The 18278-nt window shown below is 36.6% G+C and overlaps 1 long non-coding RNA gene across 1 annotated transcript in view; it reads right to left on the bottom strand.

Annotated features, from left to right (window-relative positions):
• The window catches only part of LOC114053742, a 39572-nt gene extending 25762 nt beyond the window's left edge, over positions 1–13810 (bottom strand). The window contains exons 1-2 of the long non-coding RNA XR_003570415.1: positions 13510–13810; positions 1050–1308 (exon numbers count right to left, since the gene is read on the bottom strand). This is a non-coding gene — a long non-coding RNA (uncharacterized LOC114053742). The remainder of the gene's footprint in view (positions 1–1049; positions 1309–13509) is intronic.
• Positions 13811–18278: the final 4468 nt, after the last annotated feature.

Below are 18278 nucleotides of genomic sequence, written 5' to 3'. Positions count from 1 at the left end.
AATTAAGGCTCAAAGAGGAAAAAAAATTATAATAGCTAGCATTTATATGGCTCTTTAAGGCTTGCAAAGTGCTTTACATATGTGGGTGTGTGTGTGTGCAATTTCATACAATCTCCATAATAGATGTATTAGGTAAGCGTGATTATTATCCTCATTTTACAGATGAGAAAACTGAGTTTGAGAGACCTCAGTTAAGTGACTCATACAGTATTACATAACTAGTAAGGATTATGAGACAGGATTTAAGTCTAGGTCTTTCTGACTCAAAGACCAGAACTGTATCATCCACTGTGCCACTCAGTTGCCTGGGTAAATGACTTGCCCATGGTCATATGGCTATGTGACAGATCCAGGAACCACACTCATGTCTTTGGATTCCCAAACCAATGCCTCTGCTTTCCATTTTTCTGGTTCCTCTTAATTATACACTCATGCAATGACTATGACTTACTAGCTTAGTTGAAAAGGAGCATCAAGATGCTTTCAGATGGTTTTACCAGTGTCCTAGTACACAAATAAAAGTTGCAGGAAAGAAAAAAAAACAATGCAACACTGTGGCTTCAGTTATATGAGAATTGAGGCAATTATATAGATTACTTAAAAAAAAAAAGGCCTACCTCAAATTACTCTTGCCATAATTATTCACAATATTGAAGACAGAAAACCTTTGGAGAGTTAGAACTACCTGGATAATAGACTCAACTCTCCAATAGATTTTGCTAGTATTTACCTAGGCTTTGTCACAATTTATAGTTAAGGATTTTGAATTGCTATTTAAAAAAACGTAAAAATAAACTCATTGGGGAATTTTATGGCAGGATTACTTCTATGAAATAATTTGCTCCCTATCTCATTGTTCCCCAGTGTGGCAGATTATGACAGACAGCTCATTCTAGTGCATGGCAGGGATGATAATGTTAAGAGAAATAACATATTCTCATGTTTACTCATTTATATTTCATATTACCATACACACTTTGGCAGTTAATGTCTATAAACCAAGGATATGAGAACATTCCTTTTCTTTACTATCTAAAAGTCGTGTTTACCTTCACAAGCTGACACTTTAACTTTGTCAAGGCTCTTCTTTTTTGTTTCCTTCCTTTTCAGGCCCAATCCATAAGCTTCTGCTGACTCCTGAGGACTGAACAAGAGATCTATAAGTTCACTTAACAAGGTGACTTCTTTATGAAATGTCTGCTCCTTTGCTTTCTGCAGTACAGCATATAATTTTTTAGGATCCACCAAAACTTGGGAGTATTTCTCTGGATTCTTAGGATCAGTAACCAAAGGCTCTTTGTTTTTATTCTGGAAAGATAAAAATAGGGAACAAAAGTGAATAAGATAATGCCACACTTTTAGGATATTCACATGCTAGCATAGGTTCTCATACAGAGGTAGTATATAGTAGAATCTCTGGATTTTATTGATCCAAATACAGGTCTCATTTGCTTATTTCATTTCCAAAGAAATTTTGACCTATAACCATACTCTTTGTACAAGTGAGACAAGATAGTGGGCTAGAAAAAGACATCACTATCTTTGGCGTCATACCAGCTCCCCAGTCCCTCCATGCTAGGAAGAGAAAAATCTGTCGAAGTTCCAGGGAAAAATCCTGTCTGTCATCAAAACATAGTAGTAGTAGTAGGCAATTTTTCATTGATCCAGAGGAGGAAGGGAATGGACATCTTTAGCTTTAGTCCTCGGAGAGCATGGATTTCAATCTAAGATGAGTGTTGGGGGGATGAGATATAGAGATGACATAGGGAGAGAGGTGAAGTTTGTGATTACTCCATTGGCCACTCATTGCAGTAGCTAGGCTTAGAGTCAGGAAGACATGGGTTCAAATCTTGCCTCTGCTACTTAACTAGCTACATTAGCATGGGTAAGTCCTTGACTTCTCTAAGCCGCAGTTTCCTTATCTGCAAAATAAGAATACTAATACCTGTGGGCACTTACTTCAAAAGGTTGTTGTGAAGCTCAAAAGAGATTTATATCAGTAAAACATTTTTCAAATTTTAAAATTCTATATAAATGACTAGTATGTTTTGGTGGAGATGGCAAGGCAGAGAATGAAAATTCGATAGAACTATTGAAAGGAAAGGGGAAAGGAGGAAAATAAGTATGACCGTTTGTTGTACTTCACCTTTGTCATGTTGTGAGTGGGGGAAGGTGAGAGGGAAGGAACATCAGAGGGCGGGCAAAATCCATGAGTCTTTTCTTTCCAAAAGCACATCTCCTACTGCTCATCTCTTGGCACAACACACTTTTAACCAATAAATCTAGTTAGAATGTTCCTGGGGTGTGGCATACACAGCCAGGAAATATAAATGGCAGAGTAATGTCAAAGAAGGGTCCTTACCTATCACAACACATAAGAAATATTTACTTTTTAGAAAAAATAAGATCTTTTTCCCCTCTTCCCAATACACATAGGGATGGAAAACCTATGGCCTCGAGGTTACATGTGGCCCTCTAGGTCCTCAATTGCAGCCCCAAAGGGCAGGTTCTCCATCCTTGCATGCTTATACGTAATCATTTTATGTAATGTCATTGTATATACCTACATGTTTTCCTTTCAAAGACACCTCGTTTTTAGTAGTGTGTACACTATCCTGAGTCAACCTGTATTCAAACACTAGTGAAACATAATATAATATTCATCTGGTGATGATTTCCTATTTATCCTATAGATAGCTTGTTTGAACATATCCTATGCACACACACACACACACACACACACACACACACACACACACACATATACTTTTTTACATGTTGTCTCCCCATTAGACAGTAAAGTCTTTGGGAGCAGGTAATTTCTTTTGCCTTTATTGTATCCCTAGCACTTAGCACAGTGCCTGGAACATTATAGGTACTTAATAAATGTTGACTGACTAAGTGAATTTATTTGCATAGCATAAATATTGTCTTTTGTGTACGTCTTTTATGCCTTACTAATAGCATAGCAGGTGTGTGATGAAAGCGAAAGCTCACTGATCTGGGAGTCATAGGACCTGAGGCTCTGCGACCTACTACCTGTGCACCTGTTGGCAAATTATTTAATTTCTAGGGACTTTGGTTTCCTCATCTGAAAAACTAATGGAGTTGCACTAAATAAATTTTAAGTTCTCTCTCATTTTAAGATACATAGTTATCCCTTCCACATCATGAGGGTTGGGGGAGCCGATGACCCCACAATCTGGAAAATCTGAATAAAATTTTTTGGCCCTCCCTTCATACCAGAGAAGAAGTCTGAATTTTTTTCTTTTTGTTTTATGTGGTGTTCAAAGTACTTTATTGTAAAATGCAGGTTAAATATTTGGTCATAGACTGTGTCATCTGCCAGCCTTCTAGTGTAGTCTGTAGCTAACGCAAAACTCTTCAAAAATTCTCACTTAATTTCTTAGGTTGACCCGTGATATATTGAAACCCTGATGGGGAAAGTCGTCATGTGGAAGGAATAACTGTAATCCTATTATTTATTACTGACTGTGTGCTCCTTGAAAACAGAAACTACCTCTTTCTTAGTTTTCATTTTACATGCTATCTCTTCCATTAAAATATTAAGTTCCTTGAAGGCAAACACCATGCTTTTACCTTTCTCCGTATCCTCAGTGATTAGCACAGTGCCTGGCACATAGTAAATACTTAATAAGTGCTTGATGACTAATTATAATACCACATGCACTTAAAAGGCATTTGATAAGTAACCAGTTGCATCTAGTATAGTGTTCAGCACATTCCAGTATCAGCCTAGCATTCAGGATACTAGCACAGTGTGAAGCCAATACTAAGTACTCAACAAGTATTTAATGAAACGAATTGAAAGGAAAGCTGAAAATCACCACCACTATATCTAGATCACATTGTGACAAGGGTAAATGTTCCCATGAAAGAAGCATCTTCCACATTTTCACTTGGATAGATATAACCAATATCTGTCCATGGGTAAGGAATACCAAAATTTGAATTATCTGAGGAATCCTAAATATAAAAGCATAATGCACAGAACTTAGGACAGTCTCTGGCATATAATAAGTGTTTAATAAATGCTTGTTGATGGACTGTTACTATGCATAAAAGAATATATTTTGGTTTGCTGTCACCTTTAGCCATCATGTTTCCTATAGGTACAGAGGTATTTTACATGTTTCCAATGTTTATTATATTTTTAAAGTGAAAATATGCATTACAAACCTGGAGCACCCAGTGGAGTGTATATTTTCAAATATTTATAAACAAGCCAGAAATGGCATCCACCTGAAAATTTTCCACTCCTTGCCTGCAGCTAATATTTTTTCCAACTCAGGTCCCAGAGATGTACAATTGCAAGCTAAACAAAGCCGAGACAAACAGATGTGTCATCCACCAAATCCTGGACCCATGAGAGTTGGTGCCTGGCTGACCACAACAAGGAGCAAATTCCATTGGTGAGTCATGGCAGCCTCCAGGAATATGGTGCAAAGGATGGATTGGATGAAGAAAAGACAGGAGAAAAGGCTGCTCTCAGGGAAAAGGCAATATGAGGAAGACAATTGCATGAATAATAAAACCCAAGGGCTACTCTTGCCCAAAATACTCAGATAATTGAGGTAAAATGTAAATTTAATTTTTTTTTACGATTATCTAGACAATTCTCTAAACATTCAACTTTATTCTGCAAATAGAGCCATATATATATATATATATATATTTACACACACACACACACACACAAACACACATATATATATATATATATATTTATCCCAGCAAACCATTTTATATATATACATATATATAAAATGGTTTGCTGGGATAAATATATAGAGAGCTTATATTTTTCTTTTTTTCTTGGCAGTGCAGAGAAATGTCCCCTTTACAATGTGAAGGAAGGTCAGTGAAGGGTGATATAGAGGAAAGAACACTGACTCTGGAATCACAGAACCTGCATTCAAATCCTCTTTCTGATGATTACTAACTATGTGACCACTTACCTCCCTAAGCTTCAGTTTCCTCATCCATAAAATGGGAGGTTTGGACTAATGATTTCTGAGGTTCCTTAAGAGTTAGCTGGGTAGTCCAATAGAGCACTGAGTATGGAGTCTGGAAGACTCAAATCCAGCCTCAGACTCTTACTGGCTGTGTGATCCTGGACACTTAACCTCTTTGTCTCAGTTTTCTCAATTGCAAATACTTATCACCTCTCAGAGTTGTCGTGAAGATCAAATGAGATGATATTTGTAAAGTACTTATAACATGCTAGGCATTTAATAAATGCTTGTTTCCTTCCTTCCTTCCTTCCTTCTTTCCTTCCTTCCTTCCTCACTTCCTCCCTCACTTCCTCCCTTACTTCCTCTTTTCCTCCTTTCCTGCTTTCCTTCTTTCCTTCCTTTCTCCTTCACTCCCTTCTTTCCTTATCTGTACCTGTCTTCTTTCCTTTCTTCCTTTCTTTCTTCCTTCCTTCCTCTTTTCCTTCCTTCCTTCTAGTTCTAGATCGTGTCCTAAATCTAAAAAAGAGAGAATAGTCCTAAATACATTGAGGGACCAGAATGCAGATAATCATAACTGTAACAAGACCAAGAGGATCTTGGTAGAGATGGACTGTTGAGGAAACAAAAGGGAAAGGCAGAGAGAAGCAGGATTTACAGTATGGCATATACCTGTACTCACTCCTCTATACCTGTATGTCATGTAAACTAAATATGAATATAAGCTATTTTTATAATAACCACTAAACAAAAGTTTACAAACTCTATGTGATAGCTAGATGGCATTAGGGATAGAATACTGCACTTGGAGTCAGGAAGAGTGTTGGTCCTGTCTAAGACACTTAATACTGTGTGACCCTGGGCAAGTCATTTAATCTCTCTTAGCCTCATTTTCCTCATCCATAAAATGGGGATAACAATAGTACCTATACTTCCAATGGCTGTTATGAGGATCAAATGTATATAAAGTGCTTAGAAAACCACATAGGGCTATATGTTAGCTATCATAATTGTTGTTATTTTATGTACCATAAATGCTATTAGATGAGAATGTTTTAATAGATAAATCACAAGTCTTTGAAAAGTTTGCTTCTGTATGGGAAAGAACCACAAGTAACTTGAATATTCTAGAATATATAGGAGATACAGCTCCTGTGGTCTGTCCTGGTGAGACCTAGAATATTGAATGTAGTTCTGGAAAAAAAAATCATTGAGATGGAGAGTGTCCAGAGGAGAGTGCTGGGGTAGGCATAAAGTTTAGATCAGGCCATGGGCCAACCTTCCTAGAGTTCATGGTCTAGTACAAGGATAAGACCATACACAGATAAAATCATTACCAGTGTGTGGACTATGTGATGTGGGGAGGAAAGAGGTGCCATTTCTTTTGGGATTTTAAAGGATAGTTAGGTATTCAGTAGTTGAATAGGAGGAGACAGGTCATTTCAAAGGAATTATGTGAACAAGGAATTATATGACAAAGGCATGGAGAGAGAATGCATAGGGTGCATTCAGAGAACAAACATCTTTTGGGAATAGAGAAAAGAATGACATGAGATAAAGCTAGAAAACTGGAAAGGTGTATTGCTGTCCAATTGTGGAAGGACTTAATTACCAGGAAGAGGATGTTGAATCTGATGTAATAGATAGTAGGGAGTCTGAAGGTTTTCTGAGTGGAGAAGTAACATGACTAGATTTATGCAAAGGGAATCATATGCATGAAATCAGACTTATCCAAGATTTGAGGTGAATGGCAATATGGTCCTTTTTTAGGGTAGTGGTAGAAATAGGGAAGAAGTGATAAAGATAGGTGTTATGAAGACAGAGATATATTGCTGAGATTTTTACCTTCATTGAGATTACTATCCCAATACCCAACATTTAGCATGGAACCTTGTATGTAGCAGATATGCCTTACTGATCAATGGAAATTGATCAGTTCAAAGTTACCAAGGATCTCTTAAATGCCGTATCTGATATTAGTCCTCATCTTTTTTGATTGCTTATTGAATTGACTCTTCTGAGCCATTCTTTCCTTTTCTAGGTACAGCACAAGCTTCACACTCCTGTCATCAGATCATTTCCCACTAGCTCCTTTTGCTTATAAAGAACAATTAGACCTGAATATAATTCTGATTATTTAAAATAAAACCTTGCTTTTCTACCTTATTTGGCAATTTTTCTATGCTTCCATTCTCAATCTTTATCTGTGCCCCTATAGCTATAACCCCTCTAACTAAGGAAATTTCAGTCTGTCACAATGATAACAATGACAACTCTATCCATCACCAAAATGCTTTAAACTGCCCAATGCAGAAAGTATATACATGAAGGGTTCAAAAGAAAATCTTGCACAAATATGCCAACACACAACTAGCAAGAAGAGTGTGGCAACTGGCACCATAAAATGAATATCATCAAAATATTTATTGCTAAGTGCAAGGAGACCCTGTGCCTTGCTCTATGGAGGATGCAGAGAAATGAGGGACATGACCATTCTTATCACAGAGCTTACAGTATTCTTATGTGAGTTTGCCATTCTTATTGGTGCTTTGATTTATTCTTCTAAAAAATCACCTAATGATTCCCAAAGTCTCATGAGACATTGTTGGATTTAGACCTTGCTTCACGGTATGGCTCTCTCTGAATGGCCACCAAACTAGTCATTCTGTGGTCAGTTTAAGATTGTTTTGGCTTTTCTAACGAACAATATCTGCATAATTGATTTCCCAAATGTAGAATTTAACAAACTATAGTTATTTAAACAATTGAAATGACCCAATTGGCTCTTTTACAATTTTATCATTTCAGTCGAAAAGAGAGTATATGATTGGTTTCCTACTTATTTTCAAACCCTTATTTTCAAACATGAAAATCCACAGATGCCAAGCCCTGATTTCACGATATAAGACTCTATTTCCATATTAAGTAAGGAACAAACTCAAAAAAAATGCAGAAATACCATTGATAAGAAATTGGAAATGTTAACTATTACAGAAAATAGCTCTACCTCTAAAGGAGACATATGGGCTGGTATAATATTAGAAGTAATTGAGAAATTGACCTCACTGAGAAAATAATTCTTACACTTCATTCAAATGACCATTTTGTTTATAAGTAGCAGAGAGCATTCTCTATTTCTCCAGCTCAAAGTGAGCCCTGAGGGCTTCAGGTATGTACCCCCCCTGGTGATTTAATTAAAAGATAAATGAAGGCTTAAAAATTGAGAAAGAGAGAAAGACTTTGATAAAAAGTAAATGCAGAAATGAGAAGTGAAGGGAGCTGGAAAGAAGAAACACGTTGGGTAAGAACAAGGAAACAAACAGGAAGAAACCCTTATAAACAAGGACAAAGAGGAAGCAGATCTTTTAAGACCAGCATAGGAAAGAAGAAAAAATAGAAGCAAATGTGCATTACTGTTCAATCACAAGATTAGAATAATAAAATACTTAGGAAAATGTGTCAAATTGAATTGATTCTTATTTACATATATCGTGTTCGTTCAACATCCTCTATTTTGGCTCCTACAGTTTCCTCCCCTCTTGGCAGATCATAGCCAAATGACAACCAAAAAGCACATTTCTACATGTATGGCAATTGGTTCCTCTTGCTATAACTCTCAATTTGACTGATCAATTTGTTGACTCTTTGTGACCCCATTTGGGGTTTTCTTGGCAAAGATACTGGAATGGTTTGTCATTTCCTTCTCCGGCTCATTTTACAGATGAGGCAAATAGGGTTAGGTGACATGCCCAGGGTCACACAGCTAGTCAATGTCTGAGGCAGGATTCGAACTCAGATCTTTCTGGCTTCCTCACTCCAGGTCTGTGCTCTATCCACTGTACCACCTAGTTGCCCCAAATGATGGGTTAGAGACTATGAAGATGGCCATTCCATGAAGGATAAAGATCATGCTGAGGAATTTCACTGAAATTTACAATAAGAATGGCTTGGGAGACCTCTCTATCACAACTGTTCTAGAAAACAACTTACATTTGTCTACTATATAAATTATTTCTTTCCCCTTCAGATTATCCCCTCTTCAATAACTTAACTATTTCTGTTGAGGGAACCCTCAACCTTCCAGACTCCTAAGTTCATAACATTAGCATTACCCTCCACTTCTCAATCTCCCCCATATATTTTTTTAGTGGCCAAATCTTAATTGTTCTTCCTCTATAGCATCTCTATAACTGGTCCCTTCTGTTCACTCACATAGCTCCAACCTTAGTTCAGGTCTTCATCATCTCTCATCTAGATTATTACAAGACTTGGTTATTGCAAGATATCTGCCTCAAATTTGCCCCCTCTCCCATTCATCCTATTTACTGCTGCCAAAGTAATTTTCCTTAAATGCTGATCTAAACTTGTGGCTCTTGACTCTGATTGTCTGACTCCTCCCAGAATCTCAATTTTAAGAAGGATTCTCAGGCCAAACATGGCTTCATTCCTCTTCAAGTTGCATCCTTGACTCAGGATTTTCTCTATCATATCCCTACCATCACCTCTCCTTCCCTATCTCACTTTTATGTGTTGTCTTCCCTTATTAAGAGGAAGTTAGATGGTGCAGTGGATAGCGAGGAAGTCAGAAGTCAGAAAGACCTGAGTTCAAATATGGCCTCAGACACTTAGCCATCATGTCACCCAGGGCAAGTCACTTTACCCTGTTTGACTCAATTTCTTCTTCTATAAAATGAGCTGGAGGAGATGGCAAATCACTCTAGTATCTTTGCCAAGAAAACCCCAAATGGGATCACAGAGAGTCAGACCTGACTGAAAAAAAACAACTGATTCCTTTACTAAAAGATACATTCTCTGAGGGTAGGAACTGTTTTTCTTTTTGATTGTATTGGCACAGTGCTTGGCACATCATGAGCACTGATAAATGCTTGTTGATTTGACTTAACTTCACTTTGTTCCTCTCCAGTCAGCTCCCAGGTTACTGAGACCCCTATCTGGGAAGTTCAGGTAGGAAGAGCAACCAGTGAAGTTCTTTCTTTTTGCTTTTCTTCTGACCCCAGTCATCCAATATGGCTTTTCCTACTCTATGGATGAGTTAGGAGTCACCAACTACAAGCCTTCCAGTGAGATGAAGGACCACAAGGCCTTATCATGTATACTGCCACTGTATCCTAAAGTCCTCTGGATCTTATCATCTCACCTTCATCTAATTCCTTTCTATGTCATCTCCCCTTATTAGAATGTGACATGTTTGAGGGCAAGAATTATCTGTTATTTTTTTTTCTATTTGTATCCTCAGAGCTTAGAGCATCACTTATTAGATGCTCATTCATTCATTCATTCATTCTGTTTTTAACCTATTCAGAAACTAAAATGCTATTTAGAAAATCTTTAATTATTGTGGGCTATTAGATTTTCTTAGGGCAGCTACAGTGCAGACCTGAGTTCAAATCTAACCTCAAACATACTTGCTAACTGTGGGACCCTGGGCAAGTCATTTAACTCTGTTTGCTTCAGTTTTCTCATCTGTAAAATGAGCTGGACAAGGAAATGTCAAACCACTATAGTATCTTTGACAAGAAAACCCCAAATGGGATCCCTAAGAGTTGGGTACAAATGAACAACAACAAATATTTCCTTATTTAATCAAGATTTTACAATTGTGTTAAGTGTAGCATGGTGTAGTGGATTGGGCACTGAGCTCAAAGTCAGGAAAATCTGGTTCAAATCTGGCCTCAGGCACTTACTGGTTTTATGACTCTTAGCAAGTCATTTAACTTCTCTAAGCTTCTATATCTTCAACATGTAAATTGAGAGTATTGGAGTAATAGTCTCCCAGTCTCCAATTCAACAGAGGTGGTGGAGACAAAAGGAGGTTAAAGTACTCATTTAGAATTATAGCTGGGCAGGGTTATAACCTTCTGCCCGGGTGGGTCATACAGAACCTCCAGAATATAAAGCATCTGGGAATCAAATTGACTGAGTTCAGCCAAAAGTTAACTTTCCTGCAGTTCCCTGTATTTCAACTCTAGTCTTTGCTGAATTTCCTTTCAACATTACGGTATCTCAGCCCTCTCTCTTTAAAACTCAGTAAACTTTTGAATTGCATCTTCTCCTCCAGAAGGTCTCTCTGTCAGTTTCAGTCTCTTTGACTCTGCTAGCTCATTGTTTCAGTCTCTCTGACTCTACCAATTCATTCCACTATCCATATTTCTGTGTCAGTCTGATACTCTCTTTCTCCTCTGTCTCCTTCTCTATCTCTGAGTTGCTCTGTTTGTCTCAGTCTGTCTTTTTGTGATAACAGAAATAAAGCAAGTAGAGTTAAAATTAGTAGGGAGTTAATTGGATTATAATCTTTGTAGCTTGTCTCTCTGATAATGGTCTCCTATCCAAGATATATAAGAAATCAATTCAAACTTATAAGAATAAGAGCCATTTCCCAATTGACAATGGTCATTGGAATAAATAGTTCTGAAAGGAGGACACTTGAGCTTTTCAACATATGTCAACAGATATTAGAAAAATGCCCCAAATCACAAATAATTGAAGAAATGCAACTTACAGCAACACTGAGCTTCCATATCATACCCATAATAATGTCATAGAGGAGCAAAAAAAAAAAAAAAAAGGAAAAGGAAAAGGAAAAATGCAAATACTGGAGAGGTTGTGGGAAAGCAGGTCCATTAGTGTGTTGTTATTGAAGATATGAATTTGTATAGCCATTCTGAAAAGTAATTTGGAACTATGCCCAAGATGTCACTAAAGTGTACATACTCTTTCACTCAGGTATACATTTTTTAAGCCTATGCTCCAAGGAGATAAAAAAAAAAAGGAAAATGACCAATTTATAAAAAATTCTCATAGCATCTCTCTTTTTAGGGTCAAAAAATTGGAAAGTAAAAGAAGGCCCATGAATTGGGAAATGATCGAGTAAATTATGGTATATAAATGTAATAAAAATACCATTGTGCTATGGAGATGACAAAAGAAATGGGTTCAGAGATACCTAGGACAGCTTCTGTGAATTAATACAGAGTTAAGTGAGCAGGGCCAGGAGAATAACTTCTACAATAACAACAAAATATAGATAAACAACTTTCAAAGACTTAATAGCTCTGTTTAATCAAATGAACATCTAAGATTGTAGAGGTCTGATAATGATCTATGATACCCACCTCCTGACATGGAAGTAATAGATTCAAGATGCCAAATGAAAAATACATTTTCAGACATGACCAAGGTGAGAATTTGTTTTACTTGACTGCATATTTGTTATGAAGGTTAGATTTTTCTTTCTTTTTTTCTTTCTTTTATTTTAAACTGGGGGTGGGATGGAGTGGGAAGGAGATAAAATAATACTTGTCATTTGAAAAATAAATTAAATGGAAAAATAAATTCAGTTTGATTTTTGGTTAGCTTTGCTAACCTTAATACGGTTCATTTCATCAAAGAAGATAAAAAAGTTCTAAAGGTAAAATTGTGCCCTGGAGGTGTTTCCAAGTAAACAACAGAAACATTTATACTGTGTTAATATTTAAATGGCTTCCATTAAAACCCTAAAAAATAGCATTTCTCTAACTTTAAATTATAGGAGGGCTGCATGTTAGCATGGAAGACTACAATTTATTAATCTTCCTGTCATTTTAAGATTCCATTACAATTGCATTATAATTATGGTGATTATGCTTCAAGATTTGATTCTAATCCAGATTTTATCTCCAAGTTAATTGTGCTGTTTCAGATTTCGAATCACAACATCAAGGTTAAAATAATTTGTTGTAGTGAAATTCACTAAAATGAACAAACATGATTAAACAGGAAGTTTCTCAACATTACTCAAACTTGTCAAAAATAAAAATACCCGCTCCTTTTTCTTCACATTCCGGGACAACATATGAGGGAATTAGATTAAATGGTCAAATTTTCAAATAAAGAGGAGAATTGAGTTTACATACTATGCATACCAACAACCATGATTTTTTTTTCCTGGCAAATTCTGGAATATCTCACTAAAGAGGAAGTTCTTGAAAATCCAAAAAAGCAGTGATCATGCAGAGCCATTGTAGCTTCAACTTGAACAAATCTTGCCAGACTAACTTAATTTCTTTTTCTCACAGGGTTATTAGAACAGTTGGTTGAGCAACTTCTCTAGGAGTTAAACTGGATTTTTACCAAGCATTTGTTAAAGGTCTCTTACTATTCTTTCTGAAAAGACAGAAAGAGGAAGGCTGTGCTATAATACTATTAAGTGGATTTAGGACGGTTGAATAGACAAATAAAACAAGTAGCGACTTGATGGTTTTATGTCATCTTGGAAGAAATAAAAGGCTCCAGAGATCTTGGCTTGGCCCTAGACTCTTTAATAATTTCATAAATAACTTGGATAATGGCATAGAAATCAAAGACACATATTAAATTTTCCAGTGACACAGGGGTGAATACATTAGATGATGGAAGAGGAAATAAAATCATTTTGCTTAGAGAAAGAACAGGTAGTCAATAGTGTGAAAAGCATGAGAAGGATGAAGGAGGATAATAACTGAAAAAGGTACATTCAGTTAGATAATTAAGAGGTTACCTGTTACTGTAGGGAGGACAGTTTTTGCAGATTTTTCCAGGCGCAGAAACATGAACTCAAGTTCTAGAAGAGTGTGAGTACTGAGGAAGTAGGAGTGCCCTGTGCAGTCAACCTTCTCAAGAAATCAACATGAGGTGTCAGAAGGCACAGTAGCTGAGTTGTCACAGAAGGCTCAAATGACTTGGAAGACCTAAACTTAATTTTAGGCAGCTGGAAAGAAGTCAGTGGAGAAGTCACTAAAGTTGAGAAAAAGATGAATGTAGGAACAAGGTTTACAAGAATGAAAGGGGAAATGGTATGTATCATGGGTACAAGCAGAGAGAGTTTGTATTGAGGAGTCATGAGAGATTTTCTTTTGTTGAAGGAAAAAGGAGATGAAGTTGCTAAAAATGAGGAATTAAGGAAACTGAGATTGTATTTTCAATTTGACAAACATTATTAACACCTCCTATGTGTAAAGAATCATGTTGAGTGACCTCATTCTTCCCGGTAAAGTGGGATTGCAGGTTATATACTTCTAAGTCAGATGAATTTTAGTGTGTATAAAGTGGATTTTTTGTTATTCTTTCTCAGAGTTTTCTTCCCAAGATCCATAGTCATAACAATCTCTACTTCCCAGGTGTTAGATATAAGTTCTCATGATCGTGGTTCAAAGCAGTTTCTACCACACTTGCGCAGCAGATATAGGGGTGAAATGATGTAAAATTGTGAGGCTATTGCTGGCAATATGCCTTCTTTGTCTGTTACCCTATAAAGCAGGTGGGCACTGGTCAGTGACTGGAGACCCCCATGGGGTGAATGTGCGGGATGAATGCTGTGCATGCCTTGATCAGCCCCCATAAATACTGTATGTTTGCTTCAACCTGCCCTCATTTAGGTTTGAGAGAATTTAGGTGAGTGCATAAGTTGTGCTGGTTTTGACTGACCCCATTGAGAGGAGGGGTAGTTGCTACCCCTTATTATCAGCAAACTCCAATTGAGAAGACTAGATTAGAATAAAGTAAGCTTATTTAACCCCTTATTATGACTCCATTCTTGTCTTCCTGTCTGACTGGATCAAAAGTGAACCTGCTAGTGAGAGATGTGCTAGAAGCCCACCTGTGTCTCTTTCCTAAGAAATGACATAGTCGGTGTGTTTATTTGTCCAACAGTACTGCACTCTTGAAAGGTACAGTGGGTGGTTAATGAAAAAAAGAGAAAGAAAAGTTTTGGAATAGTCACTCTAGACAATTAGATAAGTAATAAGATTTCTTTATATCACTCTCCTAATCAAAAATCTTATGAGGCTCTCTCACTAATTATAGACCAAAGTGTAAATTCATTCTTATCATATAGCACAACTCATTTTTCTTTGAATATACACTGTAATTTCCCACCCCCATATGTTTGTTCATGCTGTTTCCTCTATCTTCAATTACCTTTCCTACCTTCACCTATCAATATTCTATATACTCTTCAAGGCCTAGTCCAAATGCTGTAAATAATATGCAATAAATAAACAAATGCTACCTACAACATAAATTCTTCCCTGAGGCGTCTCAACTTAAAGTAATCTCTTTCATTTTCCTATAACACTTTAAAAATATTCGTGTGCATGTGTTATCTGTCCCTTGTGTCTCCCTTCCCCCCAAAACACACACACACACACACACACACACACACGAACAAAAGTCAACTTCTCAAAGTAGGAACCATGACTCATCTTTGTATCTACTATGGCGGTGGTGCCAAATTCAAATAGAAATGATACCTGTTAGCCAAATGTTGACTTAGAAAGTCACAATGTAACATTATCTCTATTGTATTGTATTTTTAATTCATTTTATTAAACATTTCCCAATTACATTTTAATCTGGTTTGGGCAGCACTAGGGAGTTTTGTGGGCCACTTGCTGCCCCTGGAGGGCTCTGAGTTTGACATCCTTGCACTACAGCACCTGGCACCATGCCTTGAACATAATACGGAAGTAGTAAATATTCATGGTTGTTGTTATACAGGACAATTATAGCAATGGGACAGATGCTGAAGTAGAAGACCTCTATGATCCTTGCCAATGCTAAATCTATATATGTCAATACATTTCCCTGAAACATTTATCAAAAAAAAATAAGAAAGCTATTAAAAAGGTCTGAGGGGAGAGAATAATAATACCTCCACTTATCTACCACTTTATAGTTTCTAAAGCATTATTTCATCTAGTCCTCTCAATAACCCTGGAAAGTCAGTGGTTCCAACAGCATTATCCCTATATTCTACAAGAGGAACCTGAAAGTCGGTTATATCACTTACAGAAGGTCACACACTGGATAAAAAACAGAGCCTAGATTCATACTTGGATCTTTGTCTCCAAATCCAGTACTCTTTTTCCTATGCCATACTGTCTTCATTTATTCCCTTCACAAACAAACCACCTTTTTTGGTAAAACGTATATTCCCAATGAGAGAGTAGGTGGCGCAATGAATAGAACACTGGGATTGGAATCAGGAAGACTCATTTTCAGTTGAAATCCAGTCTTAGACACTTACTAGCTGTGTGACCCTGGGCAAGTCACTTAACCCTGTTTGCCTCAGTTCCTCATCTGTAAAATGAGCTGGAGATGGAAATGACAAACCACTCCAGTATCCTTGCCAAGAAAACTCCAAATGGGGTCATGAAGTTGTCCAAAACAACTCAGCAACTACAAAAATACTTCCAATATGGTGAATGTGATTGTGAAAGAAGATGCAAAATGAGTTTCTTCCTTGCCTTTTCTCTGTCTTCCTTTTTTCTTAGAATAGCTCCATTGGCCTCCATCTCTTTTCTTTCAAAAACAACAACAACAACAACAACAACAAAACAACAAATAAACCAGATCTTAATTCCAATAAGGTCTCTCTTTCTTTGAAAAGAAAGCAGTGTCTTTGTTGGAAATACACTCCCAGAAAAGCAGAAAGAGGACAGATAATCTCAATGGCTAAGGTAACAAACAGTCAACAAAAAGAGAAAATGCAGAGCATTAAATCACTCTAGGTGGCTCTGACAAATAAGCAATAATTAAATTCACATCTCCTCTTGTTTCTTTATTGGGAAGATCTGCATTGTAAATAATAATTAACAAGAGGAGGGGAAAACAAATGAACAAATAACTTTGTTAGTCCTGAGTGCTAAAAAATCATTGAGGCACAATCTCCACTACAGATTGATGTCATATTAGGAAAAAGACAGGGGAATTACAGATTCTGTCTTTGGGAGTTCTGCAGGATCCTGTTCGTCTTGCCTTAGTTTAGTAAAAAATCAGTAACATCTAATTTTGGTCAACTTTGCCTTGTTATATTAATTTCCTCAGAGAGATAAACAGGTGCTACAAAAGCAATATCCTGTGAGGCAACCCTACTTTTTTTTTTAACCTAAACTAACATGTTCAATTTAATCATCTTTTTTTCATTATTGTAGCTCTCTAGACATTTAAAGTCCGTAGCTCTGTTTTAGGTTAAAGATTTGAATGCAGAAAAGCATCACATCAATTGATGAATGAGGTTACAAAATCAACTTTCATTTCAGTTAATTAAAAGTAAGGTTGCATAATAATGGAGACGATGAGTTATATAAGGATAACAATTAGACCTGTCATTTTGTTGGTTGAGGTACTTTCCAGGTGAAGAAACTCCCTCTGCTAATGTAGGGCAGTGTCTTCTCTATAATTTAGAGTCTTAAAGAATTGTATAGAGCTTTAAGAAGTTAAATGACTTAACCAGGTTCACAAAGCCATTATGTGACAAAGACAGGACTCAAATCCAGGCCTTCCTGATTTTGAGATCAACTCTCTATCCACTTTATCTCACTGCCTTTCATTGTGTTTTATGTAACATGTAATTTCATTTCTTTTTATTTTATTTTTTCTCAATTATATGTAAATTTAATTTTTTTTTAAATTTTAGTTTCACATTTCTCTCTTTCCCACCATCTACTTCCCCCTCCTTGAGAAGGAAAGCAATTTGATATAGATTATACATGTGCATTCATGAAAACATTTCCATATTAGTCATTTTGCAAAAGAAAATGCAGACCTTCCTCCACTCTCCCCCCCAAGAAAGAAAAAATAAAAAAAAAAACTTTAAAAAAAGAATACTTCAATCTATATTCAGACTTCATCAGTTCTTTTTTTTCTAGAAGTGGATAGTAATTTTTTATCATAAGTCCTTCATAATTACCTTGGATCATTATATTGCTGAGAAGAGCTAAGCCATTCATATTTGGTCATTGTGTAGAATATTGCTTTTACCATGTGCACTGTTCTCCTGATTCTGCTCATTTCACTGGGTATCATTTCATTTAAGCCTTCCCAGGTTTTTTCTGAAAGCATTTTCTGAAATGACCTGGTGGTCATTACTTTTCTTTTTTTTTTTTGGTGGTCATTTCTTAGACCCCAATAGTATTCTATCCCAATCATATACCATAACTTGTTCAGCCATTCCTCAATTTATAGGCATTGTCTCAATTTCCAATTCTTTGACACCAGAAAAAGAGCTGCTATTTCTGTACATACATTTCTGTACATATAAGTCCTTTTCCTTTTCCTTTGCTCTCTTTGGGACACAAAACTAGCAGTGGTGCTACTGAGTCAAAGGGTATGCACTGTTTTATAGCCCTTTGGGAATAGTTCTAAATTGATCTCCAGCATGGTTGGATTAATTCACAACTCTACCAACACTGTATTAGTGTCCCTATTTTTCCACATCTCCTCCAACACTTGTCATTTATCTTTTTAGTTATATTACCCAGTCAGATA

This window comes from Vombatus ursinus, unplaced genomic scaffold (genome assembly GCF_900497805.2).
Source record: "Vombatus ursinus unplaced genomic scaffold, bare-nosed wombat genome assembly UNPS02014812.1, whole genome shotgun sequence".
NCBI classification, from domain to species: Eukaryota; Metazoa; Chordata; class Mammalia; order Diprotodontia; family Vombatidae; genus Vombatus; species Vombatus ursinus.
Note: the sequence above shows the minus strand (reverse complement) of the source record. Positions and strands in the feature narration are given on the sequence as shown.